The sequence below is a fragment of the Canis lupus genome, chromosome 1 (genome assembly GCF_003254725.2).
Source record: "Canis lupus dingo isolate Sandy chromosome 1, ASM325472v2, whole genome shotgun sequence".
NCBI classification, from domain to species: Eukaryota; Metazoa; Chordata; class Mammalia; order Carnivora; family Canidae; genus Canis; species Canis lupus.
The window spans coordinates 22,003,741-22,026,888 of record NC_064243.1 but is presented as its reverse complement, the minus strand read 5'-3'; the positions used below and the strand labels follow the sequence as shown (position 1 = coordinate 22,026,888).

At 36.8% G+C, this 23,148-nt stretch overlaps 1 protein-coding gene and 1 non-coding gene across 6 annotated transcripts in view; one reads left to right on the top strand and one right to left on the bottom strand.

The window, feature by feature from the left end:
• DCC (DCC netrin 1 receptor) overlaps positions 1-23,148 on the top strand; it is a 1,086,886-nt gene that overhangs the window by 728,642 nt on the left and 335,096 nt on the right. The gene's annotated exons all lie outside the window — the stretch shown is intronic.
• On the bottom strand, positions 20,351-20,540 carry LOC112645714 (U2 spliceosomal RNA). Its single transcript, XR_003127209.3, has one exon. It is a non-coding gene; the product is annotated as a U2 spliceosomal RNA (small nuclear RNA).

Sequence of the window (23,148 nt, the reverse complement as noted above, 5' to 3'; positions counted from 1 at the left end):
CAGGTGCTTATTCAGAACTATGTGAAGCAGAATAATCAAACAGCGAGTGAGGCTCTAGTTAGAGCTTGTTTTGCCAAAGGCCAGTACTCACCTGTACTCGTAAGGAAGTACTGACTTCCTTCCTCTAAATCTCCACATATTTATGCGCATTTAGTAATGTTTTCAGCTACCACAGGGCCTTTACCATTTTCCTGCTTTCTGCATTGGCTGCTGCTGTAATGTCACCAGATTTGTCAGAGCCTGTGCCAAAGTGAGCTGCCCCCACTGATTTGGTGATGCACTAGGAAGATCCAGGCTGTGCCTCAAAGCCATGCCAGTAGAGACCGTCCACCCCAGTATGATTTAATTTAATGTGAATAATGTAGATTCATAATTATCCCTGAGATTTTAGTGGAAAATCCGAAGACTATTTTTATTTTATTTTTATTTTTTTCCTATGCTAAGAACTCTTTGTAAAGATTCAGCAGAGTCCACAGAGCAAGGCTTAAGTATTGTGAGTAATGGACTCTGTGCCCTTCTTAAATGAGTTGGTTTCCTGCAAGTGCACATCCATGTCTTACCCCTTCTCTCAGGATATTATTCCTTCTCTGAGATTCTCTTTTTGAGAATCCACCACTCAGTAAGATCATCCCCTCCTTTCATACGCCACGCAAGTTTTATAAAGACTGTGGAAGAGATCAAAGAGTGATTCCTGGTGCATTAACTACTCCACCCTCTTCCTTGTCACTGAAAACACTGAACAGAAGATCACATTGGCTTGAGAACCATTGCCCTGAAAGACTCATCTTTGAGTCTCTAAAAATCTTCAAATAAGAAACCACTTATTTAAGAGAAGTTTAGATAAAGCCAAGGGTCAGAGCCAGGGAGGCAGTTATATTACCAGTTATGAAGAGCTGAGGGAGGTCATACAAAGAATAAAATTCAGAGTTGAGATACTGGAGTCAGGAATGAATGTGAGTTGGCATGACAAGAATGGTTAAGAGGAGAAGCCATGAATATTGTCAGAGAGCAAGAGACCATTTTTATGGAGTTCCAGCTAGGTTAATGGAGTCAGGCAGGGTAGGATGTGTGAGCTATATGCAATTATTTATTACCAGCCAGTTGGGGCTGGTTGAGGCTGTCTCTCTTTTTGGAGTACCTGCATTTTAAAGATATATCTACATTTTGCTGTACTTCGGATTTGTTAGAACATCAGTACATGTGTTGACAAGGCAAAGGTGTGTTAAATATCTTTATGGGTAGTCAATCCTAATAAAGCAGGACATACACTTAATTATAGTCATTTGACGGTAGCTTTTCTACATTAATTATAGTTTTATATAATCTATGCTTGATTTAGCTGAATAATAATGAAGTAGCATTTATATGCTGTGTATGAAGAGGGTTTTGGACCTTGTATGCTTATGAATTATACTCTCAATCTAAATATATAAGCATTTACAAATAATATACATGCTTTTCAAAAATATCACCATTACTAGAGCTTCCCACTTTTCTTCAATTATAAACAAGATTTCTTTGCAGGTCACTAAAGGTACAGAGCGACGTTGAGTGACACACTTTTTATGCATAGACATGGATTTCACTTAGCCTGTTGGTAGGTCAAAACCTAAGAGCCCAATGAATGGCTTATCTCAGTTAAGAATTTGACTCTGGGGTGGGAAGACTACAGTTTAAAGAAATTATTTCTTGACATTCTTTCATGGTGTCATTTCCTTATAGTAATTCACTTTGTACATTTACTTGCACCTAGAGATTTCAAAGGATGGATATATTTAACCCAGTTTCTGACTCTGTGGCTAGAGGTGGGATTTGCAGAAGAGTGATATTCTCCATCAGCAAATGCAGGCGACATTTGCAAACATCAGAGACAAAATTGGAAATTCTATTTCCCCATTCCCTGGCAGCGTACTCTCACTCTTTTGTGCCAGTGTTATAACTGTTGTCACCCTTAAGAGTCCCTCTGTGGTATTAGTCCTAGGTTGTTAGCAGTTCTGTTAGGCATAGTTTTTGGCAAGAAAAACAACACCAGGAACTCATAATTGCTTGCAAATTTTCATGCATTTGTTTTTGCTTGTTGAAGACACATTTGCATAGTGGAGTCTCCAAATCTGTCCACCAGACACGTTTCCTGAACCTCTGCTTCTCAGTGTATTGGGATGACTGAAGCAAAAGCTATGCCACTCTGAGTTCCTGGAGCTGGACTTTGGTGGTAGTGGGGAAACTGGGGGTGGGGCCACTTAAGAAAAAAGTTTCTTTCCAAAGATCATGTAACCTGGCTACCTTAAGCTCATGAGATGAGGGTGGGGAGAGATGAAATAAGAATGTGGAAAGTCAGGATTCATCATTCCAAATATATTTTCATTAGGGTTTGTGGGTTAAGGATCATAGGACAAGAATACCAGCTGAAAGATTATGTTTATTATAGGAAGAAAAGACAATGAAATATGACATTTTGCTTTTTACAGCATTCTATGTCCAGATAAAATTCTCTAGCATTGTAGGCATTTTCTTTTGTGTGTGTGAGTGTTGCTGGTAATTTTTAATCCATTCTTCCTCTTCTAATGTGATTACAGTTGAGAGTACTGCCATCTGGAGCTAAGAGCTGCTTTCAGCTGGGCAAGGTTGTGTGTTCTTTTTTTTTCTCCCCAGAAGGATCCCAAGTCTTCTGTATTTATTTATGTATTTTAGTTTGCATGGATGGGGGAAGAAAATAGTGTTCAGCAAATCAAAGGTTGCTGAATGGAATAACAGATTTTTCATTTCCTGAGGGAACATTTGAGGGTGATTGAATTGCTCTCAATCTCCAAGCCATGTTTTTACACCACTTTTCTACCTGACTAATTGATTATGACAGGTGTCACCAAAGCCTTGCAGCTCAATATGGCCTGATGCTAAGACAGAGGCAGAGCAAGCAACCTCTGTTGAAATAGAAGGGCTATGCGTGGGCATTTTTCATATTGATTTTTCTAGTATATGATGTCAGTTAATTACTGAGAGCCATTCACTTCATAAATGTAAGCAGTCATTATGACCTTATTTCCAATTGGTTTTGTCCCCTGCAAACATGATCAGTGTTTTGTTCATTTTGAGCCAAACAGAAATGGAAAAATATCTATGGTCGTAAAATATACATAAGCATGAGATAATGGTGAATATCATATTCCCATAAAGAGTAAACCTCCTATAATATATACACAGGTGTGTGTGAGTGAGTGCCGAAGGAGCAACACGCATCATTGCCATGCTGGGACTTGTAGTTGTTACACCAAAAGATGAATTGCTAAGATACCGAGTTTTAAGTGCACTGTTTTTCAGTTTCACAACATGATGAAATAATTTAGAGGATCCACATTGTATCAAGGGAAAGAGACCAAACACACACAACAATGTGTGTATATGAATCCACAGATATGAAATTCTAGAAATGCACACCGAATCTGTAGTGACAGAAAGCAGATCACAGGTTGCCAGGAACTGGAGATGGCAGGAGGGGTAGCTACAAGGGACAGGAGGGAACTTTAGGTGTTGAACAATAGGATCTGCTTCTTGATTCTAGTGGAAATTTTATGGGTTTATGCATCTGTCAGAACTTGTGAAATTATATACTTCAAATGAGTGCAGTCCATTGAACAGAAATCATACCTCAATATAAAAGTTGTTTCAAAAAATGAAAAGATCTATTTCTCATCATTTGAACACTATTTAGAGAATTACCACAGATTTACCATGTCTCTAATCATACTAAACCATTTGTGCATATGAATGAAAACTTCATATTGCTCAGAATGTACTCTTAGGAGAAATTCAATTGACAGTATCCTTGATATATATTGAATATTCAGGCTCCAAAGGGCCATTCTGAAGACAATTGAAATTTTCTCTAGCGGGCTCAATAATTTCTACTCTCCTAGGAAGGAGACACATAACTGACCTTTGAAAAATTTCTCATATTAACCTATATGGTAGGTTGCTGTATTAGTTTTCCATTGTTGTATAACAAGTTACCATAAACTTAGCAATTTAATATAATACACATTTATTATCTCTCAGGTTCCATCGGTTAGGAGCCCAAGCGTAGCTTGATTACGTTTTCTGCTTCATGATCTCACCTGGGTACAATCCAGATATTCGTCAGAGTTGAGGTCTCATGAGAGCCTTACTGGGATATGGCCAACTTCCAAGCTCTTAGGTCGTTGGCTGAATTTATCTGTCTCTGGCTACAGGATCAAGATCCTCATTTTCTTCCTGACCATTACCAATGGCTACTCTTAGATCCCAGAGACTAGTCACAGTCCCCTGCCAGGTGGCCCATTTCTTAGGCAGTTCACAATATGGCAGCTCATTCTTCCAGGCCAACAGGAGTAGCTCTCTTTTTAGTCTTCTAAGACAGAGGTTTATAAGATGTTACCTAATCATGAGAGTACTCCATCACCTTTGCCATATAATGTAAGGGAATGTCGGTCTCATCAGTTTTGCATATTCTGTTGATTACAAATCTAACTGTACTCAGTGGAACTGCAGTCACCTCAGGTCATTTGGGTCACCTGAGGATTTAGTCATCACAGTTGTTTAATAGAGGATCCCTGAAATAAATAATTACCTAATGGTATGATTAAACAAATAATGTCTCTAAGTAAATTTATATGTATATATTTCAGAATAGCTTAAGTGGAGTGTGATTCAACTTTAAATAAGTGTTATTAGTGCACTTAAATTTTGAGTTAATATTTTTACTGGTTTGGTTTTTATACAAAATTCTGGGACCAGAGTAGTTATGCTATGGTTCAGGCATGTCCTTACAGGCTGCATCAGGCTCTGAAGGAGTTAATGTGCCTCTCGAAAGTTGTCGATTTCCTTCTTCCTCATCAGTAAAATAAGACCTATAATTTGCAAAATGAATCTACATTCTTGAACAGTGACTGAATATAAAAATGGAGTATTTTAATAATTAGCTATTCAATTATCTTATGGTTGCCTACTGTTCATAAAATCAAAAACATAATGTAAAATAACATAGATCATAATATTAGTTACAGATGTCAGCTTCTTCCTTTTTTTCTGAAGAAAAGGTGTTAATGAATTACTCTAGACTGATTTCTGACATAATTGCCAGGATTGTACAATATATCATTCTACATTTATGCCAGCAAATTAGCATCTGTGATTCCTACAGTGGTAGCTTTCTTAATTTTATCATGTACTAAATACACGTTGTTTAGGTTTTCAAAATAACAGGTGGCTCTATACCTTCTAGACTGAAAAGAATTTACAATTCTGTCATTGAATTAGTGAATATTTCAAAGATGACACTAACGATATGCCTGTGGGTTTACAGTAAAATAAGGCTGCAACTCTGACAGCTACTAAATACTGCAAATGCATCAGTAATTTTAACCTGAGAAATATGACTTTTAATATTTTTTCTATCTAATACATTTTTTCATGACAAGTGCACAACACTCAACACTTAATATTCATTTTTGAATATCAGAAAAGCAACTACAGATGGTGCTTACAGAAGTTTGTAATATTCTCTGTTCTCAGGCAAACTGTATGGTTTTATTGTAGCCAAAATCTGGGGTTTGCCGACATTCTCTGCTACGTGATCAGTGACCTTAGGTGCATTCTTGAACAACCCAAAGTCTCTCATGATGCAGAATTGCAGTAGAAGCCACCCAATGTCACTGATTTGCCACGATACCTATTACATAGGGATCATTCAAGAAACAGTGATGATACAATTCCTTATCAAAATAAACCAGAGTTGTCTAGTGTTTTTGTGTTTTTCCAGCCTAAACCACTCCACTGGGGCTAGCAACTAATGGGGCAAAAGGCAGCAGAGTGTGTTATTTCTAATTACACAACTTTCTTCTGGGGTCAAGAAGTCATTTGGACTCACTCTACCCAAGTAAAGAGGCAGTGGAAGATTATGTTATTATATTTGTCTTTAAATGAAATCAGGGGATTCCTAGGTGGGTCGGCAGTTTAACGCCTGCCTTCAGTCCAGGGTGTAACCCTGGAGTCCCGGAATCGAGTCCCACGTTGGGCTCCCTGCATGGAGCCTGCTTCTCCCTCTGCCTGTGTCTCTGCCTCTGTCTCTCTCATGTCTCTCATGAATAAATAAGTAAAATCTTATAAATAAATAAATAAATAATAAATAAATAAATAAATAAATAAATAATAAATGAAAAACAGAAGCAAAGCATGATTAAAGTGTTTGCCCAATGTAGTACACTAGGTAAAATTTGAAGCAGTAAGCACTGTCTTGTGATCTAATTCCTAGTGATTCTTTCCCATCACCCCTTAGACTTATTTTATTTTATTTTATTTTATTTTATTTTATTTTATTTTCCCTGCAGGAGCCCGATGTGGGATTCGATCCCGGATTCCGGGATCACACCCTGGGCCAAAGACAGAAGCTCAACCACTGAGTCCCCGAGGCATCCCTATTTCCTTTATTTTAAAGAAACTTATGGGGTGCTTCCTTTCAGACAGGCATTCTTGCGTGTGTTTTATAAATTTGCACTCAGTTGACTCTCAACACAGTCTTAGGGGTTAGGTACTGCTGTTATCATCCATATTCTATAGGTGAGAAAACTGAGGTCCAGAAAGGTGAAGTAATTAGTTGAGGACACATACCTACTATTGTAGCAAAAGCAATTTGGTTCTGGAATCTTTACTTACACACTGTCCTTTAATGCCTTTAATCTTTAGGTGTAACTCTTTTTTCCCCTTGAAACTAAAAACATCAAGTAATGCCTAATCTCCCCACTCTGTGATCACTAGAGCTTCTACTTTATTAACATTCAATAATCAGTCACCAAGGAAGATATGAATGAAGAACATGAGCCTCAAGAGGGCAGAGAATTATCATTTTTACTTCATTTCTATCACCTAGAATGGTGCCTACTATGTAGAAGGTGCTCAGCAAAAATATTTTGAATGAATAAATGATCAGACAAATGGATAAATGTACAAATTAGATGTGTGCCTTGTTATAAGGGAGTTTCTAGTCTAAAAAGACAAACCAGGGCAGCCCAGGTGGCTCAGTGGTTTAGCGCTGCCTTCAGCTCAGGTCATGATCCTGGAGACCCGGGATCGAGTCCCACATCGGGCTCCCTTCATGGAGCCTGCTTCTCCCTCTGCCTGTGTCTCTGCCTCTCTCTCTGTGTCTCTCATGAATAAATAAATAAAATATTAAAAAATAAAATAAAATCAAAAGACAAACCGTAATTCAGATGAATAAAAGGTTTTATGTCATTTTATTCTCTTCAGATTATTCAAAGAATCTATATACAAAACTACTCCAGTCTGAGTGAAACAGATTTGCTTAGTTTTAAAATATATATTAGAAAAACATATGGTAAAATCCAAATTAAACAAGCTTTTATCTGCATGGCTCAGTCTCAATCCAGATTAATTTGATAGAAGTGAAAATGAATTCTTTCACAGAAGTTATCTTGCCATATTTTAGCATGATGTTTCCGTATGGGTAACATGTTTATGAGAGGAAGCTGAGAAGCAGAACTAAGAATGGGGAAGGGAGAGTTTTGAAGGTGACTTTGTCTTAAATATACCCCAAATATACCAAAATTTAACAAGATAAATAACATATGGAGATTAATAGGAAGGATTTGATAGACAAGTTTCCATCTTATTATCATTATAAAAATAATGGTATGTTTGTGTTTTAAAAACTGTGGGCCATTAAATTTGCTCAAAAAGGGAGATAAAGGTAGATATGTTCAAGAAGGGAAGCTAATATAATCAGGGGGAGGGGAATGGGTTCTTGAATAAAGACTAATATACGCTAAGGAAAAAGAGGAAGAAAATGTCAGTGTGCAGTAATAGAGGGGGATGAGGTTGTGATTTTAAGATGGGAAAGACAAGGTCTGAGAGGGAAGTTTTATAAAAGGTATAAAACCAAGAAGGATACAGAAGGATAGGAAATGTGGTCATTGGTTTATTCAACCCAGTATCCTACACCCCAAGGATCTACTCAATTTTTAGAAATGGTTGTTTTAGCATGAGTTATAAATAGATTTGATAGCACATAATGATTTTTTCAGAGTGAAAATGGCACAGGAAGCTCCCTAATAAGTCATTAAGATAACTTATGACATTTTTAACAATTACCCCTAAATTTTACAATCAGTACCATGAGAGTCAGGCAAATCTTTATAGAGCATGGTCCCTGGTGAAACCTCCATCAGAGAAAAATCTGCCAGACTTGTTGATATTGATTTGATAACTATAGCTTTCTTTAGATTGAGGTTATTATGTAGACAAAATTATGATGAAATTTCCTAGTGACAAACTTTGTGTTTTTAAGCAGCTAAAAATGGTGAAATTATCTGAATACAAGAGGTGAGAAAGTAAGAATAGACATAGGTAGGTATCCTCTAAAAAACAAAAACAAACAAACTGGGCTATGTTTTTGAGCCAAGATGCATGAAGAAGAGGGCAAACATGAGTAAATACAAAGTAAAATTTAAAATTATTTATTATAACTGCATATAGTAAAAAAATGGAATAAAAGCCTTAGAGGAGAAAGAAGTTGAAATTGTTAACCAAAATGGACTTTATAGATCTGCTGGAATCAGAAATTGTCATATGTAGAGGTCATATTAAATTATCTGCAAGTTCTTCCTAGATTTAATAGTCTTTCATATTCTTACTCTAGACTAGCAATATCTGTGATATGTAAGTTTTTAGAAACATTATTTTAATTGCCTAGATTTTATGAATCTTTTCTTTTTTTTTTTTTTTTTGGTCTTTTCATCTGAGTCATTGGTATGTAAGGGTTCCCGTCAATAAATTTTAGTTTTCTAGACTTCCCTCAGCAAGTTGTTCTCTTCATTCCTTCTCCCCTCTATCCTCTCCCTGGTTATGCATTTACAAATGGCAGTTTTCCTTCCATAAGTTTGAATGGTATTGCTTTGGTAATTATTACTTTTTCTTACCATCCTTTTCAGACTATTCAGTACTTCTCAGGGAAGTACATAGAACACCGAGCCACCCTAGGTATGGTCATATGCTGTAAAATCAACTGAGAACAGATATCAAAATTCATACCTGAGAATTTCCCTATGTTACAAACATGGTGATTAGCTAGGTCCATGCTCTCTGGGAATTTATTTTGTCAACTTAAGCAAAACTGTTTTTCCATTCTATCATCTTTAATTTTATTAGCTGCATATAGGTGAAAAACAAATGAAATAAGAATTTAGTTAGAATCTAATGCATTACTTCCTAGAATGAAATACAAAGTGGACTCACAGCTAGATTGGTGCCAGGTGGTATCAGGTACTCAGGTATTCAGTCTGAATCATAAGCACTCTGAGTGGGATGGCAATTTCCAGATCAATGGTCACAACCTGAATGCTTTGTCCTAAGTCTGTGTTTGGAAGTCAGTGTGCACATCCCTTTCCACCCTCCAGAATTAATCTTTTCTTACTGAGAGTTGTTAAGTCTGACCACACCAAGAATCTTAAAATTTAACACTGTCCTTTTTTTCCCCCTAATTTTTGACTCAGAGTGAAATGATGTACTTCTAATAGATAAGCTTCCTTTTGTCACATGTCTTCATGGAGTCTACTTTCAGCTAAAATCAAGCAAACAAACAAAAAACAGTATTAAGGGCATTGGGATTGGCTTATCAACTACAATCAAAGCCACAGTTCCTCTTGTTTATATATATATATATATATATATATATATATATATATATATATATAATTATATATATATATATTTTTTTGACTTACAGAAAATTTGGGAAGATACTACAGAGCTCCTGTATACCCTTCACTCATATCTCCACTGTTAACATCTCCCATTACCACATTCTGTTTGTCAAAACTAGAAAAAACAACATTAGGATGAGGACTTCTGGGGAAGATGGTAGAATAAGACCATCTAAAGCTCACCTCATCCCACAAACACAACTAGATATCACACACATCAATGTAAGTAAACCAGAAAACTACCCAAAGACTGACAGAACAGATTCTCCACAGCTAAATGTAGGAAAGCTGTCACATTAAAGAGGATAAGAAGGGCGGAGATACAGTCAGGAACCAAATGGATCTGTGGGACTCTCCCCTGGAGTGAGGGATGCTATGGGAACAGGGAGGGGAGAGGACTAGACTCCAGGTCAGGCCTCCCAAGCACAGGAAATCCACATGGGAGAAATTAATCTCCATAATATTTGATTTGAAAACCAGAGGTGCCCAATAATCAGTGAGGCTTAACACCAGAAATGTTAAAAAACAGCAAGGACAGCTGAGAAAGCAGAGCCCCACCTTTAAAGAGAGAGTAAAACAAACAGTCCTGCTGAGATATAGTATAAAATCTGCAGTTCCAAAAAATGCCTAGAGTATATATATGAAGATTTATTTACTTATCTCAGAGCATGTGCTGGAGTGGCAGAGATCTTTGGGAGAGTGCCCTAAGAACAAAAGAGCTGATGGCACCATTTCCTTCCCTATTCCCCCCACCTGAGATAAACAAACAATTGCTGAAACCAGCATAGCAGAAATGCTCTCCACCTAACTTATTAGCAGCATGCCCCACCTCCCTTTCTTCAGACACTCTGCCTCCATGCCAGCTTGGGCAGGAGTTTTCTCTGGTAGCTGTGGGCTCCTTCCCATCGCAGACTTATGTGGAACTTGTGTGGTGTTACACAGCCCACCCCTGCATTCTCCTGTGGGCCTGCCTTCTCCAATGTATCCTTAGCCAGAGCTCTTTCAAAGCTATGCTGCAAGCTTGGCAGTGTACAAGCAGCCCCAATGGGCCAGCACCACTCCAAAGTGACTCATGCCCCAGGAAGAGGGGATGGTAACCACACATACCAGTACCCACAGTACTGGGGTAGCAACCCCACAGTAGACTGGGGGCAGATATAGATCTGACCACAGGATTTACCCAACTACTAAAACTTCTCCCAGAACAACACAAGGAAAATATCCTGCAATTCAGTGTTAGTGCAGCTCTGGCAAATGCCTTGTCTAACAACTGAAGCCCAAGGTGGCCTCATACTCACTCACTACAGGAACCACACCCAACCCACAACTAGCAAAAGAGTCATTGCAAATGATCCAGCTGAAGGCAAAAGCAACTCAGCCACAACAGTAGGACACACACACAATACACACAGGAGACACCTCTGTTGTGCTACGTTCTAGTGAACTGGGGACATTGCAGGGCACTATAGGACCAATTCTTATAAGGCCATTACTTTCAAGACCAGGAGACATAGCCAAATTACCTAACATAGAAACAGACACAGAGAGTTAGACAAAGTGAAGAGATAAAGGAATATGTCCCAAATGAGAGAACAGAACAAAAGCACAAGAGAGCTAAACAACATGGATATTAAGTAACATGCCTGATAAAGAATTTAAAGTAACAACCCAAAAGATACTGGATTAGTGAAAAGAGTGGAGGATCTCAGGGAAACTCTCAAAAAAGAGATAGAAAACATAAGAACCAATCAGAGATGAAGAACTCAATAATTGAAATTAAAAATATACTAGATGGAATAAATAGTAGGCTAGAGAAAGCATAAGAATGGATCAGCAACCTGGAGGACATAGTAATGGAAAGCAATCCAGCTGAAAAGGAGAAAGAAAAAAAATAGATATAAGGAATACAGCAACATCATCAAGCATAATGACAATTGCATTTTGGGTATCCCAGAAGAAGAGATAGAAAAAGATCAGAAAATTTATTTGAAGAAACAACAGCTGAAAATTCCCAAATCTGGAAAAGGAAACAGAAATAGATCCCGGAGGCATAGAGATCCCCCAACAAAATCAACCCAAAGAGATCCACACCAAGATATAGTAATTAAAATGGCAAAAAGTGGTAATAAAGAGAAAAAAATTAAAAGCAGCAAAAGAAAATAAAAGAAAGCAGTTACATATAAAGAATCTCCCAAAGGCTATCAGCTGATTTTTTGGCAGGAAGTTTGAAAGCCAGAAGGGAACAACATGATTTGTTTAAAACAGTGAAAGATAACATAACCTGCAACCAAAAATAATCTATCCAGCAAGGCTGTCATTCAGACTAGATGGAGATACCGAGTTTCCAGAAAAATAAAAGTTAAAAGAATTCATGACCACTAAACCAGCTCAAGAAATGTTAATAGGAATTCTGAGTGGAAAAGAAAGATGATAAATCAGGAGCAAGAAAATTAAGAAGCACAAATGCAGTAAAATTAAGTATAGCTATAAAAATCAGTCAAGGGATTCATAAAATGAAAGGACATAAAGTATGACACTGTATACCTAAAAAGTGGGGTGAGAGAACTAAAGAATAGGTTCAGACTTAAGTAACCATCACCTTAATATAGACTGCTATATGCTTAAGAGGTTATATATAAACCTAATAGTACGTACAGATCAAATATTAGTAATAGATGTGCAAAAAGTAAAGAGAAAGGAATCCAAGTACATCATTAAAGAAAGCTGGTAAACCATGAGAGAAGAGCAAGAAAAGAAATGAACAGAGAACTACAAAATTAACCATAAAACAAGCAACAAAATGGCAGTAAGTATACACCTATCAATTATTGAATGTAAATGGGCTACACACTCCAATCAAAAGATATAAAGTGACAGAATGGATAAAAAAGCAAGACCTGTCTATATGTTACCTATAATAGACTCATTTCAGACCTAAAGACACAGGCAGATTGAAAGTGAAGGGTTGGAACAGCATTTATCTTGCAAATGATAGTAAAGAGAAAGCTGGGGTAGCAATATTGATATGAGACAAAAAAGACATTAAAACAAGAACTTAACGAGACAAAGAAGGACACTATAAAATTATAAGGGGAGCAATCCAACAAGAAGATTTAACAATTATAAATAGTTTTACACCCAATATGGGAGAAATCAAATGCATAAACTGGCTAATAATAAACATAAAGGAACTAACTGATAGTAATGCAGTAAGAGGGCACTTTAACACCTCACTTGCATTAATGGATAATCATCCAAACAGAGAATCAACAAGGAAACTGTAGTTTTGAGTGACACATTGGACCAGATAGATTTAAGAGATATATTTAGAACTGTCCATTCTAAAACAGCAGAATATACTTTTCAAGTGTACATGTACTATTCTCCAGAATAAATCACACATTAGGCCACAAAACAAGTCTCAGCAAATTAAAAAAGATTGGAATCATGCCATGCATCTTTTCTGACTATAGCTATGAAACTAGAAAGCAATAATAAGAAAAATATTGGGAAAGAACACAAATAAATGAAGATTAAGTAACATGCTATTAAACAATGAATTGGGGGATCCCTGGGTGGCGCAGCGGTTTGGCGCTTGCCTTTGGCCCAGGGCGCGATCCTGGAGACCCGGGATCGAATCCCACTTCGGGCTCTCGGTGCATGGAGCCTGCTTCTGTCTCTGCCTCTCTCTCTCTCTCTCTGTGACTATCATAAATTAAAAAAAAAAATTAAAAACAAAAACAAATGAATTGATCAACAATGAAATCAAAGAAGAAATAAAAAAAAAATACATGGAGACAAATGAAAATGAAATGATCCAAAGTCTTCAGAATGCAAGAAAAGCTGTTCTAAGATAGAAGTTTTTTGGTTTTGTTTTGTTTTTAATATTTTATTTATTTATTCATGATAGAGAGAGAGGCAGAGACAGGCAGAAGGATAAGCAGGCTCCATGCAGGGAGCCCGACCTGGGACTTGATCCCGAGATACCAGAATCACGCCCTGGGCCGAAGGCAGACGCTTAACCCTCTGAGCCACCCGAGCTGCCTTTGTTTTTCATTTTTGTTTTGTTTTTGTTTTTTTTTTAAGATTTTATTTATTCCTTTAAGAGATATTGAGAGTGAGAGCACAAGCAGGGGGAAAAGAAGAAAGAAGAAGAAAGAAAGGAAGAAGAAGAAGAAGAAGAAGAAGAAGAAGAAGAAGAAGAAGAAGAGAAAGGAAGAAGAAAAGGAGAAGAAAGGAGAAGAAAGGAGAAGAAGAAGAAGAAGAAGAAGAAGAAGAAGAAGAAGAAGAAGAAGAGAAGAAAAGGAAGAGAAGAAGAAGAAGAAGAAGAAGAAGAAGAAAGAAGAAGAAGAAGAAGAGGGGGAGGAGGAGTAGGAGCGGGGAGGAGGAGAGGAGGAGGAGAGGAGGAGGAGGAGGATGGAGGAAAGATCCCCACTGAGCAGGGAGGCAATATTTCATCCCTCTTTATAGCTGAGTAATATTACCCCCCCCACACACACACACACACCCCCACAACATTCCTTATCCATTCACCCATCAGTGGACATCTGCCTGCTTCCATAATTTGACTATTGTAAATAATGTGGCAATAAACATAGGAGTGCAGAGACCCAAGGGGAGCCCAATGCAGGACTTGGTCCCAGGACCCCAGAATAATGACTTGAGTGAAAGGCAGACACTCAGCCACTGAGCCACCCAGGTGCCCCTGAAAGCTTTTTTTCTTGTTTACTAATTTGGATACTTTTTATTTCTTTTTGTTGTCTAATTGCTGCAGCTAGGACTTTTAGTACTGTGTTAAATAAAGGTGTGAGAATGAGGACTTCCTTCTCGTTTGAAACTTAACAAATGTTTTCACTCTTGAAGGTGAAGGCCATAGTCCTTTTATTCTTTTTAGATTTATTTGAGAGAGAGAGAGAGAGAGAGAGAGAAGGCAGATGCAAGTAGGGTAGGGAGAAAGGGTAGTGGGAGTGGGAGAGAAGCAGACTGCCTGCTGAGTGCAGATCCTGACATGGGGCTCGATCCCATGACCTGAGCTGAAGTCGCCAGTCAGACGCTTAACCAAGTGAGCCACTCAGTGTCTCAATACTTTGTAATTTTTATGGTGACATCCCTTATAGTGAAATAATTATTTTTGGTGGAATTAATAATTATTATGAGGAGGCAGTAAGAATTTTCAAACATATTGAAAGTTGAGTGTGCTGATACCATTTTCCCATCTTTTCTTACTCTGCCTCTTTCTTTTCTTACAAGTAAGTAGTAAACTAAACTAGTAATTAGTTTAATCAATTTGTGATGACTGTTTGCATATTAGGAAAGTCAGTCTTTCATAATATTATTAAAAAAATATTGTTCCAGTTTGACCTACATATTTTAATGTCATTCATTATGCTTTTCCATACATATTTAATTTCCATATAGTGATATTTATCAATATTTTTCTTCATCGGCTCTGTTTTTTTGTCATATTGTCACAACTGACTCCCTGTGTGTTTTGATAATGGAAAAAATCAGAGACAGGAGACATTATAATAAGGTGGTATAATAATCAGTAGTGGATCTGGCACAGAACTCCATTGTTTTAACATTCTAATTTAGCATTCTAATTCCAAACTTTTTTTCTGCATTTTATTATCTTTAAATACAGCCTTTACTCCCAAAATGGACTGTGAGGCAAATTCTTTCTCAAATTTAGATGAATCAGCTTCAGAGAAGAAAATAAATAAGTAGAAAAACAAATAGGAAAAAAAGACAAAGATGGAAGATATTGCTGCTTCCCAGCATGATAGAACCTTATAATGTACCTGTACCCTAGAAGGTATCTGTCCAGCAACTGACTGAAACACAATACAGGTTGCCTCTTAATTGCAGTCCTAGGATTCTTTTCACTTTGCTCCAGAAAAAAAAAAAAAAATGTAATCCTTCATACTCTTGATGATGATAAGCATGTGAATATAGGTCAAACACACATTTTGCTTTAGTTATAATAGCAACCAAGAATCAAACTTAGCATAGACACATTTATTATCATAGTTGGATACCTGTATCCTGTATTTCAGAATAACACATGCCCTATATTATATTTGAAATTATTCTGTAGATTTATCAGCCATACATAATTCAAGCTGATATGGGTCTTTGGGTAAATCAACACATTTACTGATTATTTAAAAAAATCAAACAAGACTTTGTAAAAGACCCATCCTTTCTGTAGGAATTAATACTATTCTATTTAGAGTGACCCCCAAAATACTGGAATTTGATGCACAACCAGTTTATGAGTATATAATGTGTTTTTATTATTTAATCAATCATCTCTGGTGGTTATTCCCTTTGTTTGCTTACTTAATAGATTTGAAGTATGAGTGCTAGGTTCAGGCCAATAAGCCTCTTTTATGGTTTACAGCTTTGCAATCAGTTTCCTCACTTCAGTGCATTAAAAAAGGGGAAAAAAAAAAAGGTGAGCTTATGTGAGTGATCACTCAACTGCGGCTGCAAGTTCTCCATGCTCACCATCTCACTTCCCAGAAAGGGAACTAGAATAGAATTGGACTGAGAAAAAAAAAAAAAAAGAAGAAGAAAGAAAGAAAGAAAGAAAGAAAGAAAGAAAGAGAAGAAAGAAAGAAGAAGAAAGAAAGGAAGAAGGAAGGAAGGAAGGAAGGAAGAAGGAAGGAAGGAAGGAAGAAAGGAAGAAGAAAGAAAGAAAGAAAGAAAGAAGAAAGAAAGAAAGAAAGAAAGAAAGAAAGAAAGAAAGGAAAAAGAAAAAAGAAAAAAGAAAAAAGAAAAAAGAATTGGACTATGTCTATCACTTGTGCTCTTCTCTCTCTCTCTCTCTCTCTTTCTCTCTCTCTTTTTCTCTGATGTATATAGGCCTAGAAGGACAAACTCAAAAAGAAACAGGGTTCTAAGAAAACATCTTTCATATGCATTCTGTGCCCTGCTGTAGCTTTTCAGTGGCTTCACTGTGGTGATATAAGGTTCTACCTGTATAAACTCAATTGGAATAAGTAATAATTTATCTTAGTTTTATGTCCTCTTTTATTTCCCTTTAATATGTTTTGGTGGCTATAAAATTTGAGGATGAGTAGCTAGGGGTTAGAGCCAAGTGTACTGCACACGGATGCTTAATAAACCTCCATGCCCTGCTAATGCACTCCTGGCCTGAGATGCTGCCTCCCACACTCTTTCTCTTCTTGTCTATCAGTGAGTGTGTTGTTCTGATATTCTTATTCTCAAAGACATTTCAGAACATTGAAATTAGCCCATCCAGGCAATGAGCATTTCCACGGGTACATTTATACAGTAGCTTTAAATAGATGATTTAAAAATGTACTTTAAATCCCACAGACAAAGTTGAAAGTTTGCGATTAAGGGAACTCACAGAGCCATCAAACATGATTGCAGCTGCTTTTCCTGGGGGTTGGGGGGGGGTCACTTGGTATCCAGAAACAATAAAAACAGTTCTTAGTAGTGTCTATATTACTAAAAAGTATAGCTTAAACTTTTAGTTCTTCCTACTTAATTTGTATTATTTTCAACTTACTTTTACTTGAGTTTCATACCAGAAAAATTCAGTTACTTAAAAAAAAAAATTAAGACTACTTAGCATTGATTCAATTATTTTTTAATAACATAGCTTGTTAGCTGTTTTATTTTGGTAGTTTCTTATTACCAAAGGTAATTGCATAAAAAAAAAAAAAAAAAACACTGCTTCTTAAAGCCTGCCATGCTGATTTGAATCAGCAATGCACGTGTTCTTTAGATGTTCTTCACGGCTGGAGAAGAAGATTGCATGGCAGCCCGGGACAAAGCGCCATATGGCTGGGATAAGGTGAATGTTGATAAAGGCACATGAAGGATGGGAGGGGAGATGTCACAGCTTGTCAGTCTTTATCCCTAGAGGAAGCTCTGGTGACAGGGGAATGATTGAAATGGCACATTTGGGGTCCCTGGGCATGGAGAAGGGATAAATAATGACTAGCAATTCAATGACATAGACTCAAGGGAAAGATGGAAACAAAGGGAGCTGGGGACTGGGTAGAAACAGAGCTTTCCTACAGTTGGTAAAAAATGCCAGGAAGCGACATTGATGAGAAAGATGATTAAAGGTGGCCTCACAAAACCTTGAATAGTGACAGATGGGAAGGGTAAAATGATTAGTAAGAAAATATAGAGAAGGAAGAGACCTGATATGAAGTACATTCTTGTCGAGGTAGACATGCGGGTGACAAAAGGGAAAACAAAGGATGAGTTTTCTCTGCGACCTGATAAAGGAAATAGAGAGATGTAGTGAGGTGACCAAGTCTTATCCTTGCATGGAGGAGGCACCCTTGTCCCCGTCTCACTTGACCTATCAGATTTAGCCCAAATTGTTCCCAGAGCCTTTCCAATAGGGATCCTGGATTTCCAACCAGATATCAGGGAACCGGGCCAGCAGAAGCAGACTTTCTGCTTTTGGGATCTGAAGACAGATAAATAACAATTACCATTCACTGAGTATTATGTCATATGCCAGGTACTATGAGCAGCCCTTTCCCATTTTACATCATCACGTAGCCCTGCATGTCAAATAAATTGGATCAGTGTTTAAATGTGGAGGGTAGGGCTCAGAGAAACTACATAGCTTTCCAAGTCGCATAGTCACAGAGTAGCAGAGCAGAGATCCCCCCCCCCCATTTAATTGTAATTTTCTAGTCAGATCCACTTTTTACATAAATGAGGGACTAGCCACCTTCCCAAGCTGCCTGAGGTCTGCTCCACTTTGGATAAACTCTTTTAAAAAGTACCTTCATAAATAAAGTGAGAATAAAGAATATAATTGGTTCACACGTGTAGACTGGCCAGTTTACCGGATATTATTTTCCTCTCACTATGTCTTTTGAAAGACTTCAAACTCTGAAAGATGTAGTTATCTCTGTTGATATGATATTACTCTCCAGAATTTCTTTTTTCATCTTATATCTTTGTGTGGCCATAGGTAATTCTTCTTACCATGCAACCTTGTCCTGGCAAGTCTCTTTGATATATGGTTTGGGGATAAGAATCACACTTCCTATAACAGATCCCCAGGTTCTTTTCTGGATGTGTAGGCCAGCTCAGACTTTTCAGGCTTCTGTTCTGCTTCTTAATGAAAGAATTATTACTCTTAGGAATTATTCCTATATGAAGACATCTTTTGCATTGTTTGGCACATAGTTGGATTTTAGGAACATGTTCCCCTCTCATTTGGTCTGAAATGAAGTAGTCTCATCATAAATATACATTCCCTTGGAATCTTCCTGAGAGTTCAGCTTTTTAATCTACTTTGTAAATTATTAGCAGAGTAATAATGATTAACATGACCAGCTTATAGTAATAGCTCAGTCCCCTCCCAGTACATAATCTCAAATACCCATTTTTGAGCGTTCTGAAAGGGAATTTTTTAAAAGATTTTTATTTGCTTATTTCAGAGAGAGAGAGAACAAATGGGGAGGAGCAGAGGGAGAGGGAGAATCAGACTCCCTGCAAAGCAGGGAGCCTGAAATGGGGCTCGATCTCAGGACTCTGGGATCATGACATGAGCCAAAGGCAGACACTCAACCAACTGAACCACCCAGGTGCCCCTGAAAGGGAATTTTTTAGCCAAAGTCTTAACATTAGAATTTCACAAGTTTGCAGTACCTTTCATTTAGCTAACACTACAAGAATGCATTGGATACCTAGGATGTCACTAAATGTATGGTACTAGATTTGGCTATTAGAGTCATAAACAGTGTAGACTTGCCTTCTACTCTTACAGAATATGTAATTTGGCATAGGATACCAAAAAATGACTAGACCATTAGAGTTCCATGTAGGAAATTTCCAGAAGGGACTTCTCCTAGTCCTGTGAAGGTCCAGAGTTAGAGGTTCTAAAATCAGGGTGGGAATCAGTGAGGTGTTACCTGAGCAGAAATCTGAAGAAGCAGTCCAGGTCAGAGAAGCAGAGCCGTTGGAGGGAGGTATTCCAGCTCAGGTTGCAGCACACAAAAGTAGCAGAGGTGAAAGCATGAGGTTTTCATGGACCTGATAGGATCAGTGACCCCAGAGACCTTCCCCTACATCCTTCTCAGGCTTACCCCTGCCTGAGACAACTGAGAACATAGAACTGAGATGTAGAGGAGCAATAGGAGACGGGGGAGGAGACTGGTCCTTGTCAGTGAAGCTGGGACAGGGAGATTACTCATTACGGAGCTGGCTTTCCTTTCTGGAATTGGGAGATGGATTTAAAAAAGCCTTCATGCAATGATTTATGCATCGTAATCCCTCCATGAATATTGGATGGATTAATGATTGGATACATAAATTGGTTTACTAAAGGAAATTTCATAGCACTACTACTAGGATAGTTTGTAAAATGATCAATTAAATAGGATTCTGGGAACAGGATAGAAATGGTCTACTGAGAACGTGTGTTCTGATTTCTAAACAACCACCCTACTGAAAATTTAGGATGGAATTTAAAAGAGACTTCTTGTAATCGTCTTATATGTATACACCTTACATCTTAAAAATAGTTCCTCATTCTCTTAGGGAAAAACCTATAGTTTAAATATGGTTTTTATTGTTGTTCTTATTGTTGTTTTGTGGGGTGCACCATTCCAGGAAGTACTACAATACCAGGTCAATGTGTGGAGTGGGTGGAACAAGCTCTTATTCCATCTCCTGCTCCAAAAATCCATTTAACACATTGTCCTCTTATGGAGGATGTATTAGATATTAAACTGATAAGAACAGATACTATACTTGATCTTAGCTAAAAGGCCGAGAAGCAATTAAAAATAATTCTTCACTTCAAGCATAACAGTAGGAACTTGATAGACATTCAATAAATATTGATTATTCCATTTTAGATACTAACCCACTACGTTCTTTTATGTAAAGTTTTCAATATTTAATGAAATATTATGGAAATCATTAACTTTTATCTCATATTAATTTAAAATAAAAAGTGGTTTCAAATCATTATTATTTTAAAATTCATATTTCTTAGTTTTACTGAAGTTCTCAATATACTAGCTTGAAAGCCATGATTCTTTGAATATTGAAAATACCATGAAATTGTAGGAAAAAAGTGCTATTCTTAATAATCTCAATCATTTACAGCTGAGCTTCTTTTTGGTAAGTTTGCAAAATTACTTTGTAAACTATAAAAACATTATATCAAAATGTAAATTTTGTCTACTTCTTCATTTGGACAATTAAAAGCTAGAGTTTGGGATCAAGGGAACAATGATAAGAAAAAAAATACAAAAGGAAAAGGAATAGAGTTTGCCCTGAGAACAGTTAAATGTTCCTTTAATTTTACTAATGTCACCTATTTATATTTTACTTAAATATGAAGGCTAATAAGGAATGCAGCAAATAAAACATCTAGTTGATCTGGTGACTAAATTTATAGTATTTTCGTTAACAATATGGGGAATGACAAGGAAATAAGCCTATCAGTTGTTTGATGTTTAATGCAAATTAAATATTTTTATGTGTTTGTGAATACTTCTTATTATCGTTCATGTGCCTCATAGAGAGTGGAGGTCAGGGAGTTCATAAACTCATGGAAAAATTAAGGCCTGTAAACATTACATAGTAAAATTCTAAGAGAAAAAAACTCTCTAGTATCTAGACAGACCATGACTTTATAGAAAAATTAACCCAAGAATGTAATTTTTACCAGGACTATTGCAATGGCATCATGAAATAGTAGTAGTACCAGTACCAGTAGTAGTAGTAGTAGTAGTAGTAGTAGTAGTAGTAGTAATAGTAGTAACTAGTGACTTAGAAACTAAAACTATTTTTTGGAGTTATATTATTTTCAGAAATCACTTCCTTTTCCTGGATTTTTCTATGATTGATTGATTGATTTTAAATATTTTATTAAAATAAATAAATAATAAATAAATAAATAATAAAAATATAATAATAATATAATAATAATATTATTTATTTTATTTATTCATGAGAGACACAGAGAGAGACAGAGACACAGGCAGAGGGAGATGCAGGCTCCATGCAGGGAGCCTGATGTGGGGCTTGATCCCAGGACCCTGGGTCATGACCTGACCCAAAGGCAGATACTCAGCCACTGATCCACTCAGGTGCCCCTGATTATTATTTTTTTTTAGAGATTCTTAAAAACAAAAACCAAAAACCAAAAAAAAAAAAAAAAAAAAAACCCAACACTATGTTATAGTATGGTAAATTCGCTTCCTCTTCTCCATGACAACAGATAAAGAAGCTGTAACCATGGCAACAGTAATGGGCCAGGGAGATTAGGGCCAGCCTGGAGATTAGGCCTCCTAGAGCAAAGAAAAAAGTCCTGATTGGTTCCTTATTGAGACCTTATGTGAAGACGAGTTACTGTTGAGAGAAAGCATGGAGGATTAGTAAGAACAAAATTAATTCCCTGTATAAAGAAAGGAGCCATCCCTTTGTTAAAAATGTGTCTGCTCCTTTTCAAACGAGGACTGTTTAAATTGAGGTAAAAGAGTTCATGATTAATTCTATTCTGAGATTTATCTGTGTCATCTGCATCTAGACTAGCTCTGTGAGAAGGCACTCCTGGAGGCCCCGAAGAGAAAAGCATCGTGCACAGACCCCCATTGCTCTCCTTCTTGGCAGCCCCTGAATAGGTGGGGAAGCCAACGCAGTTTTGATGTGATACCATCTCTAAATTAGATGCCTTTGGGGAAAAAAGGAATTGAAAATTTTTCACCTGTAGTTTTAAAACTAATTTGTCTAACTTCTTGAGGATTCTCAAAAGATTTTTACAAGTCATCATTGATCACACTTTATTTTTATAGATCTTTTGTAAAAAAAAAAATATAATGATGATCCCATTTGCTTTAAATTGGTAAGGTGTGTAGGTATTAACATTTTGAGAAAATGAGCTATGATTTTGCAAGGATACATAGATAAAGAGGTTACATTTTTTTTTTTAATGATAAATGTATAGACCTGAGAATGTTTGGTCAGATGGTATGAATATTTTTCATTTTAAAGGATTTTGCCAAAATAACTGCTAAAAAGCCGACTCTTAGAAACTTCAACTGACAATGTAAGAGAGTGTCAGTCACATCCTGGCCAACCTTAGATACTAACATTCTCTAAAGTCTTGCTTCTCTGACAGATTTTTTTTTAATACATTTGATTCTGACAGACTTTTTAGATTTATTTTAATGCACACTTCATTTACTGTCAGGTTGAGCCCTACTTTAAAATAAGATTCTAATAATAATAATAATAAATAAAATCAGATTCTTTATTATTTTATTGATTTTTTTTTGTTTACTTTTTTTGTATAGTAGATATTAACTATCACCTGTTGGATATTTTGCAAATACTTTGGGTCATTCTTTCCAGAGAAGACAACACTAAACTAAGTGAA